The 22,263-nt window shown below is 47.9% G+C and overlaps 1 protein-coding gene across 2 annotated transcripts in view; it reads right to left on the bottom strand.

Moving 5' to 3' along the window:
* The window catches only part of BACH1 (BTB domain and CNC homolog 1), a 258,586-nt gene that overhangs the window by 168,598 nt on the left and 67,725 nt on the right, over positions 1-22,263 (bottom strand). Inside the window, exon 1 of one of the 2 annotated variants that reach the window (XM_085623093.1) lies at positions 5,769-5,931. The exons of the other annotated variant lie outside the window; for it this stretch is intronic. The gene's annotated coding sequence lies outside the window, so the exon portion shown is untranslated. Of the gene's footprint in view, positions 1-5,768; positions 5,932-22,263 lie in introns of those variants that run through there. 2 annotated transcript variants of the gene reach the window in all.

The following is a 22,263-nucleotide window of genomic DNA, read 5'->3' as shown; positions in this document are numbered from 1 at the left end:
ACCAGCTTTCTTCCGTAAGAAGAGAACATATGATAGATGGTTTGCGAGAGTAGCACCAAGAATTTGGAATTCACTCCCATCGAATATTAGAAGAATCACCTATGCTCCACGATTCAAGAAGGAGACTAAGTCCTTTCTGATGAGTAAATTCCTCCCATAACAAACAGCGGACAATACTAAGGCTCTGTCCGAGACCTACTGACAATCCTTTGATCTTCCACATTCAGTTGTTCAAATAGGCTACTGTAAGCAGGATTAGTGGCCTGCTAATCGCAGAACAAAGAAACTGGGGATTGCGGGAGCCAGTTTGCTTTCATTGATTTGGCTCTACTGTCTATAATCGGTTTGGTTTGGTACATCTAGGCCCTGCTTCCATCAACAGGGATGTTGTCTAATGACATGCAATACTATAACCAGTGTGGATACCTAGTAATCTTCAGTAGTTGTTTTATTTTGAAATTTAAGTGTGACATGACATGTATTACGGTAATTCTAGTTGATGTCTAGTAATCGTCAATTTGTAAGTTTAAGCATATGCCACTGTTACATGATTACTTATACCCTGTAATAGGTATTAAGAAATTGGATATCTTCTGAATTTGAATGCTGTTGAACTGTAAAGTGCTCTGACACCCAAGTTTTGGGTCTTGTTCACACTGTAGAAAGCACTGAATAAATAAATATATATAATTATTGCAGGTGATGCGCTACTGTACAGGTACGGATGACATATATTAACGGGTGGCGGGCAGCTACGAAGAGCCTGGGTTGGGAGAGTAAAGTCACACGGGCCACCCCACTCTGGGACGCAGAATTACTTGGCAATTTAAGACACACTAAGGGCTTCGACCGATGGGACTTGATTGGCATCTCCAGGAATAGGGAACTGTGGAGGGCGGGAGGAATAGTCACTATTGCCCAACTACAAACGAAGTACGAACTCGCAAACACTGAACACTTCAGATATATACAGATCAAGCACGCACTGCAAGCGGTGATAGCAAAGGGGGAAATGGCACCAGAATCCTCCCCGTTATACGACAAGGTTTTAGACGAGTACATACCGGAGAGATCCATTTCAATGACTTATAAGAAACTAATCAACAACATGTCTGACCTCCTCCTCCGGCTCGGAGCTAGATGGGAACACGACGTAGCGGGATTGGAGGATGAGGAATGGCTTGAGGCACTCGCTTCCCCCAGAGAGACTGCCATCTCCTCTAGGCTGAGACTCATACAGCTGAAAATACTCCATAGAACGTATCTTGCGGGCCCGGCGCTGGTAAGGATGGGCAATAGAACCGAAGCAGGATGTATGAGGGGATGTGGGCAAGAGGGCACCTTTGTGCATATACTCTGGGAATGTACATTTATTCAGACTTATTAGTCTGAGTTAACAAAGTGTATGGAGGAAGTGATGGGTAATAAGATTGACTATAGTATACAGATGGGTCTCCTGAATATATTGGGTCTATCTGATTTAAACAGAAAAAAGAGAATATGGGTGACACTTGGAATGATAATTGCTAAACGGAACATTGCGAGACTGTGGAGGGTGCAGGAACCACCATCACTTGCAGCATGGATAAGAGACATGGATTGGTGCATGTTGACAGAGAGGACAGTGTATGAATCCAGAGGCTGTCCCAACAAGTGTTCACAGATCTGGGAAAAATGGAACGGGTACAGGGGAGGAATATGTGAGCCCCAGCAGCTGAGACAGGGACAAGATCCGGGGTAGACTAAGTGTAAGTTGTCTGAATATACAATTGTCATGGAACGGCTACGATCCGTGGTCTGTGGAAAAAGTTAACAACAACTACGCACCCTTGAATGCTCATGTTTGTAAAGTGTTTGCACTGTGTAAGCTTGTCATCAATAAAAAGAGTATAAACAACAATAGAAATAAAACATTGCATTGATGGGTTCCGGCATGGTTGTGGGGGCACAGGTTATGACATACATTTACATTGCATTGACTTGTATTGCCGTTGTCAGGTTTGCACACTTTTTTGTTTGAATTTCTTTATTGACATTTGTATTTTAACACTCCAGTACAACAAGGTGTCAAAAACCACAACTGCCAAGCGAGTGCATTGCAGTAAACCATTGAGGTGTCCCTGAAAACAATTCCAATAGTGCACCATAATGGTTTTTGTGTAGCGATGGTATCTACAGCTATGGAGTGCTTGAGGAGCAGTGTGAGCAAATGTGTAGACCAAACACTACTTATAGCAAAGTTGTAGTGTGCGCAATATTGCATCGTAGTGAACAGTGGGGATTGGGTACAACATAATGAGGACAAAATAACTTGACTAAGGGAAGGGGAGAACCACCCGTGACCCAAGGCCCAGAAATGTAATGACGTCTAAGCAACTGCACATGAAGACCCCCTGTGTCCGTGAGATATGCAAAGATTGCGTGAGGCGATTCCCTTTTTTATAAGATGGACTAGCGGGATTAGATGTGGCGCTGAGGCAACCTATGCCGCTGCCCCTGTGTCTGCTGTAGGTGTGATTGACCTCTGCAATTCGATCACCATAGCTCCCCCAATCTGCAGCAATTACAAAGTCGGGCCTGCACACATAATGGTAATCATCACTGTCATCATATTTACCCTGTTAAACCTTGCACCCTTGGCATGGTTTCCCCTGTCTTTTTGCCTCTATCTCCTGTATTTTTGACTGTGCGCTGGATTTTTTTGCTAGTTTAGATAAATCTCTGCACTTTACCACTGCTGATCAGTGCAAGTGCTCCCTGTGTAAATTGTGATTATAATTGGTTATGCAGAATTGGCATATTTGATTTACTGCTACGTCCCTAGTAAAGTGAATTGTGTGTGCCCAGGGCCTTTAAATTAAACGCTACTAGTGTGCCAGCAGCACTGGCTGTGCTACCCACACAAGTAACCATTCAAATGTGTCTCAGACCTGCCCCTGCAGTGTCTGTGAGAGAGGTTTTAAACTGCCATGTCAACCTGGCAGGTGCACCCACTTGCCAGACTGAATCTTCTCTTTTTATTCATGTAAGGAACCCAAAGGTAGGCCCAAGATACTCCCATGGGCAGAGTACAGTGTACGTGAATGGTAGGACATGTGCTGGTGTGTTTTACATGTCCTGATAAAGAAATACTGCCAATTTGGTTTTTCACAACTGCGAGGACTAGTTCTCCCATAGGCTTTATTTGGAGCTACCTTGTAACATTTTGCAAGTGCAACTTTCAATTGGGAACAGCTAGAGATTTGGAGTTTGGGCTTCCTGAACTCAGAATTTAACAACACATCTTTTACTAAAATTGTTTTTTAAATTGTGTGTTTGAAAATGCCACTTTTAGAAAGTGGGCATTTTCTAGTTTAGCCATCCTGTGCCTCTGCCTGCCTGTGGAATCAACTCCTGGTTTTAGACTGACAGGGACTGTTTGTACATTCCAAACACTCTCACAAAGGGAATCGAGGTGTGCTGATGAGTCTTCCAGGGCTAGAGTGGTGGGAGGAATTGTTACTAGCACCTGCAAAGGCTGTGGCTGCCTTGCGCAATGCTGTCTCCACATCATGTAGTATGGCAGGACCAGAGAGAACAGAACTGTTTTTATGGAGCAACAGAGACTCTTACAAATACCTCAAAGGGAAAAGGGGGTATAAGTACTGGAACTAAAATCCCAGACTTTTAGATTGCTTCTAGACTAACAGGACCATGCCAAGTAGAAGACTGTTGCCCCTTTTGTGTGTGTGAGTTGCTTTGATGGGTGGGCCTGCTGTTGCTGCTCCTGCCTGTTGGCATTGGAAAGGTCTGAACTTTTGCCCTGTGGTAGTATCCTGCTTAAAGAAAATTCTCCAAGGGCTTGAGGTAGAGCTTGCCTCCTGTTAAGAAGTCTCAGGGACAGAAAGACTTCACCTGCAGCACCCATGAACTTTACTGCTGGGAATTCTGACCTGCCTTGTGGTGCCAAACCCAGTTCTGGGCCCTTGGAGGTTGTTCCTGCTGCAAAGAACTACAAAGAACTCACAAAACCTACAAAAATCGACAATCTTGCGGCTGTATTTCCCGATGCAGCACCACCATGCAGGAGAAATTCCCGACGCACAGCCCAGTGCGGACAAAGAAATCCATGCAGGGCCTGCTAGCGGCCCAAAGAATCGCTGCACGCCTAGTCCTGTGCACCAGTCTCTGAAGTCTGAGACCACCGATCTGACTCCGACGCAGGCCCTGATGTGCTGCTAAAAGACACGATGCATCGTCAGACCGCGGCTGGACAAATCGACCCAACCCCTGTTTCCTGTTGCATCGACCTACTGCACGTCCAAACTTCGACGCATCGCACCCATGCGCCACATCTCTCTGATACAGCACCCACAGACCAGAATGTCTTGGAATAGACGCATAACTTCCCCCCTACAGTCCTGATTTGACGCATCACTACTGCTGCATGCAGAACTGTCACATCGCCTCCCCAAGGACTCCGGAACGGACGCATCGCTGTGTTTTTCAGCGTTTCCCTTCTCTGCAGCTATTTTGCCTTGTACAGTTTGAGGCATTTGAAGTACTTTGTGTAGAAATCATGCATCTATATATTACTATGGACAGAATTGCTTGAAACCTTTTAAAATACATATTTTGAATTGTGTATGTTACATTTTTGTTGCTTTGGTCTTGTTTGATTTAGATAAAGGTAATTTATTTTCTCCACTGGTGTGGTGTCCATTTGTAGTGTCTTCACTATGTTGCTGTTTATGTTGTGTACACATATTTTACACATTGCCTCTGAGATAATCCTGTCTGCTCGAGCCAAGCTACCAAGGGGGTGAGCGGGGTTATCAAGGTGTGTAACTACCTTATCCTGACTAAAAGGAAGAGTCCCTACTTGGACAGGGTGCAAACCACTGCCAACTAGAGACACCACTTTCTAACACACTTATTCCAACAATATGACTTGTACTCGTTTATATGAGACTTGATGCACTGCAGGTACGAATTAAGCATCGCCATTTTAAATGTGGCTTATGTACTGCCTAAAGCATTCACTACTCCGCAGTGACAAGCAGACGCACATGAATCAGAGTTTCTTATCAACATATACGATAGAGAACAGAAATGTAAATTCACATGAAATTAACATATCTAATTGTGTACTGTGTATGTCTTTCACTAGAAACTAGGCCCACAAAATGTAAGTAATGTATCCATCATGATCGTGACATCACTTCCAGTGACATTATGTGCCTCTGCTAATTTCACAGGACGTTGGTCTGGTACTGGTCGGCACTTTCTCAACTTAACAAGTGGTCTATGTACGGTTCAGTAACTTGAGAAAGTGCAGCCATTCCCGATTTTCCTACAGGTAGACACCGGGCACGTAGGTCAGGAATTAGGACACATCTCGTACAACATCTTGCCTCAATTAAGCTGCTTATTTTACATGGGCCCCTACATATATCGTGGACCGGACTCCTGTCCTAAGATTTATGTTGTGGGGTGTTAACGTACAAGGGTAGAATCTTAAAGAAAGAGGGCGCTGCGTTTCCTATAACTAAACATAACGTAGCATGTCATGCAGGTAACCTATGTGTTTGTAACATTATATTAGAGCCGATAGGGTCTTCTGATAATTATAGGCGCTGACAGATCATTAAATGCACTGCACGACTATTCAAGATTGGGGAACCAGAGCGTAACAACACCCTTGGAAAGTCACATAAGGTGTTGATACACGCATCATTTTCAAACATACTCATCTTATCTAATGAGGAAAGAAGTGTCGTGAACCATACCTGTCGCTTCCAGGTAAATTCACCCTAAAAATCCGTTTGCTTCTGCTTTCCGTTCGACTCTAACCGACTTCCACATAATATGAAGGACTCTGTCAGACTTCCATAAGTGAAAGCAGGGAGAGGCAATCGAAAAGCTAGTCCCAGCTGATTGACGGGCTAAGGGGTGGTGCGTACTATGACAGTCTGTGTGACTGTTCTTTCCCACGTACCCTGTAATTGGCTACATAAAATCACATGACCCGCACCAGGAAAAAGGTTGTCTGCCCGCCCCGGAAGACACCACCCTTCGACTGCCCCGGAAGAATACGCCGCATATTTCTGGCCGTACATAGGCCGTTATTTTCAAGTTGCAGTTTGATTTTGTGAGTGGTTGTTGACCCCCCTAGTGACGTTCGACTCTAGGAGTAGCATACGTTAGGCACACAATAGAAGGTACCAACCCCGCAGAGAGTGGCGGGTCATACCGTAAAATCAAATATGCGGGCCGGAGCCCAAAGTGCAGACGTGAAAGCACCTTCGTACTGGTTTCCAAGTCTTCGGAGCGTTCAGGGATAGTAAAGCGCTGTATAAATGCAATTTAAAACCCTTTATAATAGCCCCTTCTGCTCAATACACGCAAAGATTATCATTTTGCCGATGGCTTAGTCAAGGAGCTTCTCATACCTCCGGAGTTTAAAGACCATTCTTCGTTTCCTTGTTGAAATGATCGAGATTGAACTTTTTCGAAGCCCTTTAGTAAATGCTTTTCAAGGTTTTGCTACAGGTGGGTCATTGTGCTCTAATCAGTGCCAGGGGCTGTCCTGGCCATCATTGGAATAAATGTGTGTCCTGGTTTTTAAGAGTGGGCCGGGCGAGCGTCCACTAGTTCTGTTATTACCCATTAACTGCTGAAGCTTTAGTGACCACACCGTCATCCGCTTCATTCAACACGCATGCACAGACGTCACCCAAGGATTACACTGACAATTTCATTGTGGGTGAAGAACTGCTGCAGGTTTATTTCATACAACATAAGTATGACGATAAATGGGTTATCTTACGGGCGATCCAGGGCAAGCAGCCCCTCGCTGCTCCGCCCGCCTGGTGAGCCGGCACGCACGGTGGGTCGATGCCCGGCAGTGCGGCACATATTTATTTTCAGATCATCCACTGGGTCACGTGATCTGTTTCCTACTCCCGCCCCTTCTGACAGGGGCGGAGCGTGTTGTGGCACACCCCCGGTTGGTCAGGCCCCCCAACCGCCCGAAGGACTAACGGCGCGCCGTCGCGGTCTTCCCAGAACCCCCTTCGGCTCGTGGACCTTGGCTCGGGCACCCTTACTGTGCCGGACAGGGGTACCCTTACTGTACCGCCTGTCGCAGAGGTACCCTTACTGTACCCGTCTGCCTCCAGATCGCCCTGTAACTCCGCCTGCAACGCAAAAGAAAAACATTAAAACATTCCAATAACGCGCTGTCTCTGCCACGCAGGGTAAGCGGAAAGGGTGGGAATACGCGTGTCCGGGCAGGAGCGGCGCGCAGGAAGCAGAGGAGGAACTGGGCGAGAGGGACGCCTATGTAGGGGGGGGCTAGCCTCGCCCCCCTAACGGCCCACCTCCACCTGCACACTCATTGGGAGATCTCCTCCCTGGGCGCGGCCTCGCGTGCGAGGCAGAAGAAGGGGGAGGGGGAAGGCTGCGACGGGCGGCCACTAGAGAGCTGCCCTGCTGATGTCTCACTGCGTGGGACGCGGGCAGCGGCATAGTGACCACACCGTCATCCGCTTCATTCAACACGCATGCACAGACGTCACCCAAGGATTACACTGACAATTTCATTGTGGGTGAAGAACTGCTGCAGGTTTATTTCATACAACATAAGTATGACGATAAATGGGTTATCTTACGGGCGATCCAGGGCAAGCAGCCCCTCGCTGCTCCGCCCACCTGGTGAACCGGCACGCACGGTGGGTCGATGCCTGGCAGTGCGGCACATATTTATTTTCAGATCATCCACTGGGTCACGTGATCTGTTTCCTACTCCCGCCCCTTCTGACAGGGGCGGAGCGTGTTGTGGCACACCCCCGGTTGGTCAGGCCCCCCAACCGCCCGAAGGACTAACGGGGCGCCGTCGCGGTCTTCCCAGAACCCCCTTCGGCTCGTGGACCTTGGCTCGGGCACCCTTACTGTGCCGGACAGGGGTACCCTTACTGTACCGCCTGTCGCAGAGGTACCCTTACTGTACCCGTCTGCCTCCAGATCGCCCTGTAACTCCGCCACAGCTCTGGGGAGGCTACCGTCGCTGTCAGAGCCCCCCCTTCCTCCCTTTGCTGTTATATGTGCCCTGCCCCTGCGAGCCAGCTTATAATGGGCTAAATTGGGGTCCTGTTCTGTAACCCGTAAAAGACGGCATTAATTTGCAACATTACTCAGAAGCCCAGGGCAGACGAACAAAGGATGTCTGTTGGCCCCACTGCCGTAAGCTTAGACGTGACTGGTGTTCCTAACCTTCTAAGCGATGCCACAGCAGATCATCCTGACGTAATTATGGGAAGATCTAGCACCTGCATATGGAGCCAGAAATTAACCATAGCTGAATTCTTCAATCCATCGATTCCCTTCATATCCTAGCACGAAGGTTTTAATTTCCACTCTATCTACAAAGGCGATGTATTGATAGCGTCATGGTTCCTGAGTTGCTGCGGCTACTGCGAGGATTGCATGATTTCTCGGCTGGGCAAAACCTTTTTTACGCAACTGCTAATCGGACGCCTTTATCATGACTCCCAATATGACTGACTGAGCTGCCGAAGAATACATCTCTCAGCTCGGGGGCCCAAATTTGTGAATGTTTCCCAACTCCCTGGCTCCAAGAAAGGCTGAGCGAGAAGAGCAACACCTAAATCTGTTTCTCACGCTGGGAAATATGGCATTGGTAACAAGGCATAGGTGAATTAGGCACTTATGGACCTGCAATCTTATTAAGATTTTTCAATTGGCCAAATTAAGTGCCTTCCTGGCTTGTAATTGTGTTCCCAACAGCTACAGCACAACAAGCAGGGTGAAGGTAGCGTGTGAGTCAGCCACTTTACCTACGTATATAAACACAAGCCGACATCACGGGTATATAAATTTGCTTCCTTTCACATGGTATTATCCTATTGTTTACTGCAAACTGACCCATATCTTAGCAACATCTCCTCGTTTTTGCCTTTCTACTTGCAAATTAAGCTACATTAAATTGGACGATAGAGTCTTATACTAGTCCCGCTGTCCATCCCAATCTTTTCCTGCTCTCCACTGGGACAGCGCATCCAATTGCCTCGCTTGTTGAATAGAAGCTAGCTTTCGGACTTTATAGCTGCTGGAAAGGGTCAATAGGTTTGCCTACAGTCCTTGTTATACCGGTGTTGCTGTGCTATAGGTAATTCGTGGCACCGCCATAGTGGCTTGAAAATGAAACGTCTTATTTTATCAAATGATTTGTTGTGAGCCCCAGTTATGATTTCGTTCATATCTTCATAGTTGACAGTGTCTCTATCTTGCCAATACCTGGGTCACGTCCGCCTTAAATGACGACATTACATCTGGCTTTTCGCTAGCCTTGCCCATTAACCTGTCAAATGTCTGTGGAGAGCAGCACATCTCTGGTCATGCTCATGGTCGCTCTCTGCTCTCTCAATTATTACTATGTAGCTGAGGGCATGCCATACACGGGTGTCTGGTTGAAGTATGCACAGGTCATTGACACTCTCCCACGTGCAGTGCTGTGAACCGTTTGAAGTAGTTCATCAGATTCAGCCAGCCACCCCCTAGGTGGAGGCTTGCACTCCCAAACTTCTGCTCGTGTAAAACCCGGCCACACCTCCAGTTCAGTGAAATTTAGTAATTCACGACACTGACAACCCCAGGGGCCAAATACTGGGCTGTGTAAATGCGGCCCAATACCACCATGAACAATTAGCTTGGAGTGGATGGGCGTTAACCTAGGCTGGCTGAAGGCAAAACCTTTGACCATCACTCCTGGCAAGATGTGCCAACGCAGGTAGCATAAAGAGTTATCCAGCCCTCCTTACTTCCTTTCCCAGTTCGACACAGGTCGAAGAAGAATGCCCCTTCCAGAAAGGTCATGGCCTTATCCCTGAAGCCTATCCATACAGCATTCTACAGCATTGCTTTGTAAAGCTTTTTCTGGTTCCACAATTATTTGTGGTCGATATGCTCTCCCTCAGTTTGAACAAAATCTTAGCTAATCGTACGCCTGCCTAATTCCCAGGGCTGTCTGGCTTAATGCTTTTCGCCTGGAATTGCCCCCCCAAATGTGGCCTTGCACTGAAACTTAACTTGGTTGTCTCAACTTTCTTTTTAGAGCTAGGAACGCCCCCCGTGCTCCTTGTGCTTACTAAATGGACCCGCTCCTTAGTTTCCAGCACACAATGCACTTAAATGTCATCTGGCCCTGGCGCCTATCAAACCACAGTGACAGCCTCTGTCACCTTCATACAATACATAAACAAACCTCACAAGGTCGCAGAAGCGGCAAGCCAGGCTAAGTCTCGGTCAACCATGTCACTCTGTGCTTTCCCTGGCCTCCCTGTGGACAGGGAGAATAACCTCAAAGATGTTAAGTATGATAGACAAACCCAGGCCTTCCGCCTGTCTCAAAACAGCTCATGCTGCTGCCTATCCTATATAGACTAAGCTGCCACTATGACTGAGTTGCAGAAAATATCACCCAGCTGTTTCTTAATAGCAAGGCTAAAGATGAAAGGCAGCCGCATCTTTTGACTTAAGCGTGGAACTACACAATACCTTCAAGATGTTATGTATGATACACAAACCCAAGCCCACAACTTACCTCAACACAGCACAGGCTGCTGACTTTTCTATATACGCTAAGCTGCCACTATGACTAATTTGACAGAAACCTTACCCCAGCTGTTATTTAATAGCAAGGCAAAGATGAGAGACAGCAGCATCTCCTGACTCAAGCGTTGAACTTACAATAATAACATTGGTCGCTCAATTTATGTGTTACACCTTTCCACAAGCTGACCATTGCATCATGGTTGAGACTGGGATTTAGGCTGAACCTTGACATATTTGTACACCTGCTGCCAGGGAACATATATCTACCTATATACCTGCCCTTATCCTGTTACACCACTTGGGACACAACTTCGTCCCTTCGTACCCACCGGCATGGAACTAATGCCAACGAGATTCCCCCTAGTACCGGATAATCCTAATAAATGCTGCATTTTGGGACAAAGATACCAGGGAATAAATGCAAAGGGGGGCTCTCGAGTGCGTGGGAACCCATGTCATTGCGATTAGTAACAGTTGCTCTGTTCGAGCTAGAACATGCGACTTTATTCATTTAATCAATTAATCTGCAAAGCATGCCATTCCCCAACTTGGACATACACACAACCGCCTCTAGTGTCCTGCAATACCAGCTATTCCGAATCTGGCTGACGAAAACTACCATTGGCCAAAAGCTAAACTAGTAAAAACTATACCATATGTTTCTCAAAAACGCTTACCATAAACCGTAATGAGTACAGACTCGTCATAGATCACCCTGGCCCCCCAAACCTTTCCCAGGGAACTGGAGAGAAATGAACTCAATTGCGCAGGGCATGAAATACCAGAAGTTACTGATGACGACGTTTCCATGACCACACTCTCAGATGCATTTAATTAGTTATATAGCGCCACTCCTACCAGTGTAGGGTGTCCGTGACTTTGCATCTCACACAAAATCCGCTGAGCCAATCAATCATATGCATATGAATCAGTGTATAGGAAAGGAGACCTGAGCCAAAGGACTCAAAGTGTAGGCGATTCATGGCCTTCCCCACTGGCAGGCCGTATAGTTTAAGGCTGCTTGGAGTGGAGAAGCACAAGCTCGGTCGAGTCAGCCAAATTAACCCTCTTTGCAACACTAATCAATGTTCTAATGATGTCTGCTTAGTGGTGTGTATGCAGCTCTAGGATGAGCGTTCGTAGCTCACTGTTGACTATTAGGGCTGTAAGATATACATTGCAAGTAACAAAAGGGTGCCTCCTTTGAACACAGTAACCTGCTGACCTCTATACATCATACGCACTCCGAAAATCTACTTGGCACACGTTCTTTGCAGCGGGCATATTTAACCCTCTGCACTACTACACTGAAGTCAAAACCTCCACTATACAAATTCTTGATCTTTCTCCAGGAAGGTAACGAATCACACGAGTTATCCTGACATTCATGTGGGGCCTGGAATTGCCGCGGAAAGAAACGCAGCATCAGGTGCTTCAAAGCAGTATCTAGATCAACATTAAAGACACCAACATATCCCGCCTCTGCGTGTTGGGCAGCAAAAGGCAACCATTCCAGTACGTGTAATCTAGAAGCACCAAAATGTGTATGTACGACAAAAACCAGTGCAAACCGTCTTTCAGCAAACAAGAGCCTCAGAGGAGTCCTCCGGCGGACATTGCAAGCGCACCTCCACATTTCCGTAGTACAATGCAGACACACAGGTAGTGCGTCCATGACATCGCGCCCGGTCCCAAGCGGGGGTGGGGGGGGGGAGGGGCATGGCATGGCAGCATTCACGCAATGGCGGGGGCTGGCCCGAGCTCCGCCGGTTGCACCAGCACGAAGCAGCGCCCCACGGCTGGCGGAACCCATCACCAGTTCCAGAAGCCCGACACCCGTGCACGCGTAGCGGCGACACGCACAAAATGTAACCCATGCTACTTTTACCCGATGCACCAACTAGGATCGAACCGTTGACCTTCGGTTTTCACACACAGATATTGGGAATGTTTGCATCAACCCACGGGGCTGTTTTAGCTGCCGGCTTTCCAAACAAGGAACCACACCTGTAAAGCCCAAACAATCACGCGTCAGGGCCTCCAGGCGCCAATTTGCCGCCGGCTCCGGAGAAAAGGGAGACCGATTGCATTGCAATTATTACCATGTAGATGAGTGGAATGCCAGCCCCTGTTAGGCAGGGGTAGATAAGGTGATTTGCAGAATCACAGGATGCTCAGCGTCATTCCCGAGACTCGAACCCATATAGCGCGAACTCGACCCGAAGGCAGCGGAGCGCTTTCCACGAGCACCATATTTACATTACTCCAGCAGGCACGGAGAGACCAAGCGACACGCCCCAGAATCCCGGGAAGCGGAAGCGACCCCAAGACTCGGACTCCGGCACTCAGCCCCAAAGTCGGCCGGCTAACCGCAGCGCCACATCCCCTCCCCGACTCATCCGATCCGATCGTCATACATAAAGCGCGATTCTGAACCGCCCCAGAGCGGGCCCGGAAAGGAGCAAGTGACACCCTTGATAAATCCCCCCGTAAACAAAGATTAGGAGGTAGGGGACATAGCAAACAACTAAGAGCCAGGGCACCCACTTCGTCATGGCGATTACGTCAATTGACAATTTAAGCAAATTCCATGTAGAGTCTGTCCCTCTACCCCTCGCGTGCTAATCCAATGCTCGTCCATCCGGAACCACTACCCATGAGTCGGAGCCCCACCCGGACCCTACTCGAGGCACGGGGGATTAAATGATTTGCTCTGGATCACAGGATGTAGACGCGACCACGAGGCTCGCAACCTGCTGTACCGCACCCGAGGCGGCCACGCAGCAGCCGGACCACCACCTCATCACGGGGATTACATGATTTCAAAATGTATGCCCATATCCTCTTAACGGAGAGTGCGGGCATCGATCCCATTACGTCTCGCGTGCGTGCAAGTATTCGAACCTACGCACTACTTCATAACCGGCCACCACTCAAACAATTGACTGGTTTTATCATTATTGTACATTGTAAAGGATTTAATTAACTATAAACAGTACAGATTCCGTATTTCCACACTGTTATTATCGGGACAGGCGGAAAGCACAAATATTTCTCCATTCTCAAACCCGCTCTAATGTCACCGAAACAAAGAGCACCTGACAGAACAGGGTCATCGTATGTGAATTCAAAATCAGAAACTATAAGGTCAGCCAAACATTATCTATGTCCAATGGATCCAAGAACATCACGTCCCAATAACCCTCATTTAATCTCTGGTGCTGCAGACAAAAATTGTGAAGATGCAACTAATCTATGGCCTTTTTCCAACTTATTAACGTTGCACTGAACTATAATGCACTGCCTCAGATGTGAAGCCAAATTGTACACTGTAGATGCCCACCAGATGATAAATTTCCACCCTTAACAAAAGACACATATCAATTTTGCTGTACACTTGGAAAATAATAAAAGGTCTCTAAACGATCAATTGTACCTTTTACCCAACTCACTCTCATTTTACTAATGTAAAATACAAATCAATGACAAATTTTGGATAGCTGGTAAACTCACGATTTAGACGCAGCAGTTAAAGCTGCTGGACACATTCTCTATCAGGAGGCGGGAATGCGAGCGATAGCATTGCAATTCTCCAAGATTATTAGCTGTGGCTGATCCCTACAACACACACACTGCCAAAATTGGGGCCTAGCGCCACATAGAATGGGGAAAGACGAGAGGCGGCACTGCCCTGCACTCCCCAATGAACACAGCGCCAGACCAAGGGCACAACCGCGTGACCGACGCCAGACCAGGAAGCAGGGGCACAGGAACTCGCGCGGCACAGGAAACCAACGGCATGAAAGCCCTGCACCACAAAGACCCCTCCCCCTGCCCCGCACCCACACTCGGTGTCCCCTGCACCCTACCCTGCCGCTTTTACGGCAAACGATCGGTAACTAGGGGTGCAGGGTGACCAAAGCAAACACTCCTTTCCCGCGCATTACCTTAATCAATCGCGCACTGGGCAGCTGCTGGGACGATCGGCGTGAAAGGGGGGGGCACCCGATCTAGTCCTCCCTACCCCGTTTACCACGAAACAATTTAAGGCTACCTCCGCGACCGCCCTGCCCGCAACCGAAGAAACCCCACACTGTTTACCTCCGTGCCTGACAGTGCCCGACAGACTGCGACATTGCCGTAATGCATGCAGTGCGTGGAGAGAAGGGATCGGATGCCGAAATGAGATGGTGAAAAGTGGCAGACCCAATAGATATGCCTGAGAGACGATCGCGGGCCCGGGTACCTCGACAGGCGGTTGGCCGTGCAGGCAAGCAACCGCTGCTCGCAGAGTGGCAAGGAGAAAGCGAGGATGCAGAAGATTGAGGTGGGGAGAGCCGCGTGCGAAAGTTAGGTGCCGCAGAGACCACTGCGTGTGTGGAGAGTCGTGAAGTGCGGCCTACCTGAGTAGAGGTAAGCACATCGCCGGATGAACGAAGGAGACTCCAGGTGCTGGGAGCCTGGTAACATCCCGGCCGATTAACTGCGTGTGGCCCACTGAGAGAAAGGTGCGTGGCAGTGAGCTACAAGTCTAGTGCACTGCTGGGACTGGGCTGAATGAAGGGACGCTCTAGAGTTGCTGAATCCCGACCTGTAGAGCTTTCCTGGCCTGATTGAGGCGATCCTAGCGTTGAAGCATAACAAACACAATTGTCGATCCCTGTCCCGCAACTGACTGCCACCCTGCCGCTTCCGACCCCGCGCGACCATCTCTGCCCCCCCCCCGTGGTATCCGACCACAGGGCCCCTGTACTACCTGGGCTTAACCCAGGGACGGGGCCGGGGGGGGGAAGGCAAGAGCATGGACATACCGTAATGACTAGCGGCGACGACGACGACGATCCCGAATACGCGTGTCCGGGCAGGAGCGGCGCGCAGGAAGCAGAGGAGGAACTGGGCGAGAGGGACGCCTATGTAGGGGGGGGCTAGCCTCGCCCCCCTAACGGCCCACCTCCACCTGCACACTCATTGGGAGATCTCCTCCCTGGGCGCGGCCTCGCGCGCGAGGCAGAAGAAGGGGGAGGGGGAAGGCTGCGACGGGCGGCCACTAGAGAGCTGCCCTGCTGATGTCCCACTGCGTGGGACGCGGGCAGCGGCATTCTACTCCTAATGCTGAGACCATTTGTGTGTTTTTTAAAAAAAAATATTTGGGGTTCTTTATGCTTTTCCCTTAATAACTTCCTTTCCTAAAGTGCCGAAGGTTTATTGCAGTGTCATCTTGGTTGTCATTAAAGATTGTTCCCCATTGGTGTAGGGACTTATTGGATGATGTGTATTATTGAAAGGGAGAGAACATCAACAATACATTTCTGTCAATGTGATTTTACGATAAGGAGCAGGAATCACAGAATATAGTTAAAGTTTTATTATGAATTACCAATCAATCCAGCATATATGTGTTGGACCTGGCCCTTTTTGCAGGGTCATCCGAGGACTTTTTGCCTTCCTCCTGTATTTTTTGTGACTTGTTGGTTTTATGACTCTGGGCACTTTACCACTGCTGATCAATGCTAAAGTGCATATGCTCTCCCTGTAAATTGTTGTTATGAATTGGTGATTCCATGATTGGCATATTTGATTTACTAGTCAGTCCCTAGTACAGTGCACTGTGTGTGCCCGGGGCCGGTAAATCAAATGCTGCTAGTGGGCTTGCATCACTGGTTGTGCCACCCACAGAAGCAGCCTGTAAAATGTAACTGGCCTGCAATTGCAGAGCCTGTGTGCAGTCTGGGACTGCCATGTCGACTTGGCAAGTGCACCTACTTGCCAGGCCCAAACTTTACATTTTGTTACATGTCAGTCACCCCTAAGGTAGGCCAAAGGTACCCCTGTGGGCAGGGTGCAGTGTATGTGAAAGGTAGGACATGTCCTCGTGTGAGTGGCATGTCCTGATAGTGAATTACTGCCAATTTCTGCAAGGCTACCTGTTCCCATAGGACAGAATGAGGAGTTTGTTTATAACATCTTATAAACATAACTGCCCCTGGGAACAAGGTAGGAAAATAAAGTTTAGTATGCCTGAACTCAGAATGTTAAAAAGCATCTTTTAGTGAGGGTGATTTTTACATTCTGTGTTTGAAAATACCACTTTTAGAAAGTAGGTATTTTCTTGCTTAACCATCCAGTGTGCCTCTGCTAGGTTTGTGTATTGCATGTCTGGCTTTTGGATGACAGGGGCTGGAGAGGGGCAGTGGCTCTAGAGAGCCTGATGAGTTAGGGCTGGGCTGAATAGACCTGGTTTGCATTTAGAGTAGGGGGAAGGAGATTTCCTTTCACCTGAATGGGCATGGACTGCCAAGGACAATGCTGTCTCCACCTCCTGCCAGGAAGCTGCACCAGAGAGGACAGAACCGGTTTGGATTGAACACAGGGCTTCTCTGCCACCAGAGAACAAAGGATTTTTGTGTATAAAAGAGGGGCCCAGGCCCTAGACTTTTAGATCACTTCTGGGTAATCAAGAGGAACCTTTGCCAAGGAGAAGAGCCGGAGAAGCTGAGTAGGAATACTGCCCCTGTGCCGATTGTTGTCTGTGGTTGGCCTGCAGTGGCTACTTGCTCCCAAGGAAAGGGGAAAAGGACTTTGCTGCTTGCTTTGTCCCCTGCTTGAGGAAAAGATCTCCAAGGGCTTGAACTGAGCTTGCCCCCTGTTCTAGAGGTCTCAGGAACAGCAAACACCTCACAGTGTCTGTGGGTACAGTCTCTGATTGTCTCCGCAGAAGAAAAAAGGTAACCGACTCTGTCATCAAATCCGTCGCAGGATTCTGTGTCCAGAAAGTCCCGCCGAAAGCAACGCCTCGCAACGCAACCCTGGTCTCACCGACTCCATCAACGAGCCACTGCTTGCACCGCGTCATGTGGGCTCCGCAACGCTTTGCTACACGCTGCAAGGACGTCACCGACTCTGTCACTGCCAGACCCGAACATCGACTGGCTCCGTCGTTGCACCGTAACTTGCCCGCACCGCAACTACATCGTCACACCCTTCAACTCAAGCCCTGGTCTCACCAACTCCGTCAACGAGCCGCTGCCTGCACCGAATCCTGAGGACATAGTCTGCCGCAACGCTCTGTTTCACAACACGACCGCAACGTTTGCCCCAACCTACCCGCACCGACATGTTGGTCGCAACAAGAAAGGTACTGCGTCCGAGTTTGTCGATGATTTAGCTGGCCCGTATCAATGCGGTCGCCTGGAATTGCTAGACTGTCGTATTCAGTATCGGGGTGGCCCCAAGAGGAGCTACAGAGTCGGAGGAACTGTGTATTATTGATTTTCCTGCAATGTAAAGGTTATTTTGTACAAGTACTATTTTTCAAGAGTATTGTATGTTGGATTTTTATCGTATTTGGTCTTGTTGGTTTAGATAAAGATTTACTATTTTTCTAAACTGGTGTGGTGACCATTTGTAGTGTTTTCACTGTATTACTGTATGTGTTCACAAATGCTTTACACACTGCCTCTGAGATAAGCCTGTCTTCTCGGGCCAAGCTACGAAGGGGGTGAGCAGGGGTTATTTTAGAAGTGTATCCCCCTTACCCTGACTAGAAGCAAGGGTCCCTCTCTGCCAACTAGTGACCCCCATTTCTAACATTATGTGCAAACTGAGTAAGTGCAACCATCGACTAAGTAAGCTAAAATATCTCAGTAGGTGAAGGCGCAATAGAATGAAATACCGAATTATGATAGCCACAGCAATAAAGAAACAGATTACAGTAAGATGTGTTCCATAAAAGAGCTTCCCTTCTCTCTCGCAACATAAGTTAAGCATTGGGTCATCTAAAAATGGTCTCTAATTCGAGAGCATAGAAGGTGTCAGCATGATCAGACTTCAGTAGAAGTCTTGGAAAAAGGAAGTAAGTATTTAGCATAAAGCTTCACACTTTCAAGAATAAGGTAAGCAGTGAGGTCTTTACCTCTCAAAGTCTAAAGGGAATCTGCAATCTCTCGAACTGTCATCACACCAATTTAAAAGTCACGGTAGACTCCGAAACGTCCTTATCTTCTTTCAAACTACCAGGAACCAATCAAATCATTACTCTAGTGCATCTGCAACATCCCTTCAGTTTCCCATTGCATCAATATTTGAACTGCAGTTCTCAACCATGAACATCTTGCCATCCTGGTACATGATAAACAGAAGGCCTCATTCGACCATTGATTTTCTGTGTTCACTGTCAAGTTCTTCCCTCAAGGCCTCTCTATCAGCAGACTAATACAAACAAAAAACCTCTCTCTAGCTCAGCCGTGCCAAGCACCCCGCATCAGGGGTTAGACTAATGCATTTTACGCGCATCACCACACTTAAATGCATTAGTCATGCATTAATAGCGTCCTGGAGGACCCCAATGCAAGACACTCAAAATGGAGCTGCATTTCTTTAAGCTGTGCACGCTACCTTTGAATGCAGCGCTCTGAGCCTGCTATCTAAACATAAAGTGTGGCCAAATAGCATTTGGGAGGTCAGCGACAACAGAAGAATTGTCATAGTTTACAATGACTGGAGCAAGGGTTCTCGCTCCAGCAATTATGCCCTCACTCGTAAATCTGTGGTTGCATCTTGCCTGTTGTTTCCAGCACCAGGAACGGCGACATCGACTGTGAGCCATGCCACGCAGTGATTAGCCCCTGAGGCGGTGGACAATAGCTTTGGTTTTCCTTGCCGTGCCTGCTGCCTCTTCTTATCCATGCACAACCTCTTTACTGCTTTGAAATGCAGAGGAGGTCGCGCTCTAGCAAGAATGTAGGATTTTTTCCAAGTTCTGCTGACCCCACAAGTTTCAGCTTCAGTCTCCAAGCAGTTTCGCTGCCGTTGTTTGCGCAGAAGTCCTTTGTTGGGTACATGCGAGCTCTGCGCTGGTTTAAAAGGCGCAGCTCAGCCTTGTGAGTGTGGGTAACAGCACTGCCATGAACAGAAATTACAGCAGCAAAAAGGACCAGAGAGAGGTCCAGAGACAGCATCAGTGCAGCCAGCATGATCAATGCAATTAACAGTCAACACCAGGCTGAACGGATGTTTCTTTGAAAGCCAGCTTAAGAGATAAGTTTTAAATATTTAACTCTTTTTAGCAACAGTAAACCTTTACACCAATCACACACTGTTTGTGTGCAGCTCGTGATGCCTTTCATTAAATATGATTATAAATTGCCGCCAGCAGAACACAACCTTTGTAGTAAAAGCAGTAACCCACTGAGTAGTTCACCTAAAATACAAATCTGTGACCTGCATGTTTTATGTTGCTTCTGCAGCAGATACTTTACCCTTTATTCTATTTTATCAACAGTCAAAACTGTGGCTAGACCCCACACAAATATATCAAGCAAGTGCATTAATCACCAATGCCTTCATAATGAGCGGCTTGATGATTGGGGTGATATTTATCACACCTAATAAAATCCGACTCCTCTGAGTCGTAGTTTATTAGGTGAAAAAATACACCAAATAACACGTTCTTGGGGAATAATGTGGATGTTCTGATAAATACCGAGCATGTTTCCCTCGATAAATATTGGCAGGTCTGACCTGCCAATATTTAACACAGAACCTTTAATTGTCTTATGTGGGGTAACAGCAGTTACCACACACATCGCAATGAACCCTGCGGTCTTGTAAGGTCCCAAGAGGTTTACTAATTATCCATTACTGGGGTTTGCAGAGGATTCACTGCCCTTTTAGAGCTTCTCATTGGTAAAACAATGCATTTTCTTATATTTATTTCTGTACGTGGGCTTCAGTGTTGATTTTACTTACAAAAAAATGCCACCTGAAGTGTTACCCATATGGTACTAGAATGTAATTCGTAAATACACTGAAAGCATGCTGATGTCACTCATAAACAATCTGAAAACTTGGCAGCTATGTTAGCTAACGAAAATCATGATAATAAACTTGCAAAGAGAAAAGAGAACATGCTAGCAAAGCAAAATGCATTTCTACTGAGGCCTTTAGGCAGGATAATTTAACTGAGCGTATAATGTACACTTCAAATACATGTGCACGTGTAACTTAAAAAATAAATGTAAATGTAAGTAAAGGAATTCATGTTTACATATGGAAATATAATGAAGTATATATGTAAAAATGTGAAGAAAGAATGCATGCTTACACAATTAAACTGAACATTAGTGCACACTTATATAAACTTAGTCTATAAGTGATTGCATCTCATAAGTGTTTCACACACGTGTAATGAGGCATCGAGCCCTGACCGGGAAGGCAGCCTACGGTTACAGTCTGACTGTGTGAGCCCTCCCCTCTCCCCTCTTTACCTCCAGCAGCCCGAAGCGCCAATCCGGACAACGGACCTCAGAAGTACGGCAGGCACTGAAGATCCCTATTTCTTTAACTGGGACGAACTTGTCTCCAGCCACGCCCCCTTTGATGACGACGAGGGAGGAAGGAGTTCAAATCGCGGTAGCACCGGGAGAGGAGTGTGCGTGATTACGGACGAAGAGGAGAGAGAGACGCGAGCACCCTGAGAGGAGAAAGCGGAGAGCGACGGAAAGGACGAGAGAGCAGCCCTCAGAACGAGGACACAGACGGCGGAGCCAGGAGGCCAACGGTTCAGTGACTCGCCCTGCCACGTTTCCGGAGAAGCGTGACACCAGCAGGTACGGGCTCGTATCTCGAGTTGGGCGGGTCGGCAGAAAATAACTAAACCCTAGGATACTCATTTCCCGGTACCCGTTCCCTCACTTCCCTGACACTTAGGCTAGGAGAAAGGTCACGGTGTACCTCCTCACTCCCCCCTCCCCTCACTTTGATGTACAACTTGAGCACTAGACTGAAACGGTCTCCCTTCTCTTCTTTTACACGCGCCGTGCGGACCGGAGTCTTGCCGCCTTCCAAGGAGAACACGGCAACCTGGACCGGAGAATAAGAGGAAAGAAGACCCCCTCCAAACGGGCTGACACAGAACCAGAGGACGACTCCCCTCTCCCCTTCTACAGACCCAACCTATACAAGAAAAAAGTGTTACGAGCAATAAAAGAGCCTCATCCCATCCCGCGACAAGTGGTGGAGAATACAGGCAGCATAAACGTCATCTGTAAAGCAAAGATGGATGAATTGTTACATCATATCATAAAGGGCCAAGAACAGCTGGGATGGGTGGTGGAACAGCAACTCGCGTCCGCCCAAGCGGACAGAGAAACCTTCAAGACCACCATCGCTGCCCACTTAGACGGCCTACAAACCTTGATAAAGGACCAGGTGGCCGGACCATCCCAAAGTAGCCGACCGACCCATCCGGGTCCATCTGGGGTGTCGTTGCAAAAATATGTGGCTGGCGAAGATCCAGACGCTTTCCTACTAAACTTCGAAAGGGCCGCCTTGGCGTGTGGCTGGCCAGTAGAAAAATTGCCTTTTTTCTTAACCCCGTTGCTCACCAGCGAGGCCCAGGCGGCCTATCAGGTTGCCAACGCCACAGGAAACGTACCATATACCACCATCAAAGCCATCATACTAGACCATATGGGACTTGACGCCGAGGCGTATAGGGTGCGATATAGGAAGGAGAGGGGGATGCCAGGGGAGAATCCTAAGACCCAGTTCTTCCGCCTCAAAACGGCCGCGGATAAATGGCTAACTCCTACCTCCAGCACAAAAGAAGAAATCATGGACAAGATTTATTTGGAGCAGTATCTAGAGTCC

Source organism: Triturus cristatus, chromosome 8, assembly GCF_964204655.1.
Source record: "Triturus cristatus chromosome 8, aTriCri1.1, whole genome shotgun sequence".
In the NCBI taxonomy this organism is placed as follows: domain Eukaryota; kingdom Metazoa; phylum Chordata; class Amphibia; order Caudata; family Salamandridae; genus Triturus; species Triturus cristatus.
This window is presented reverse-complemented; position numbering and strand designations above follow the sequence as displayed.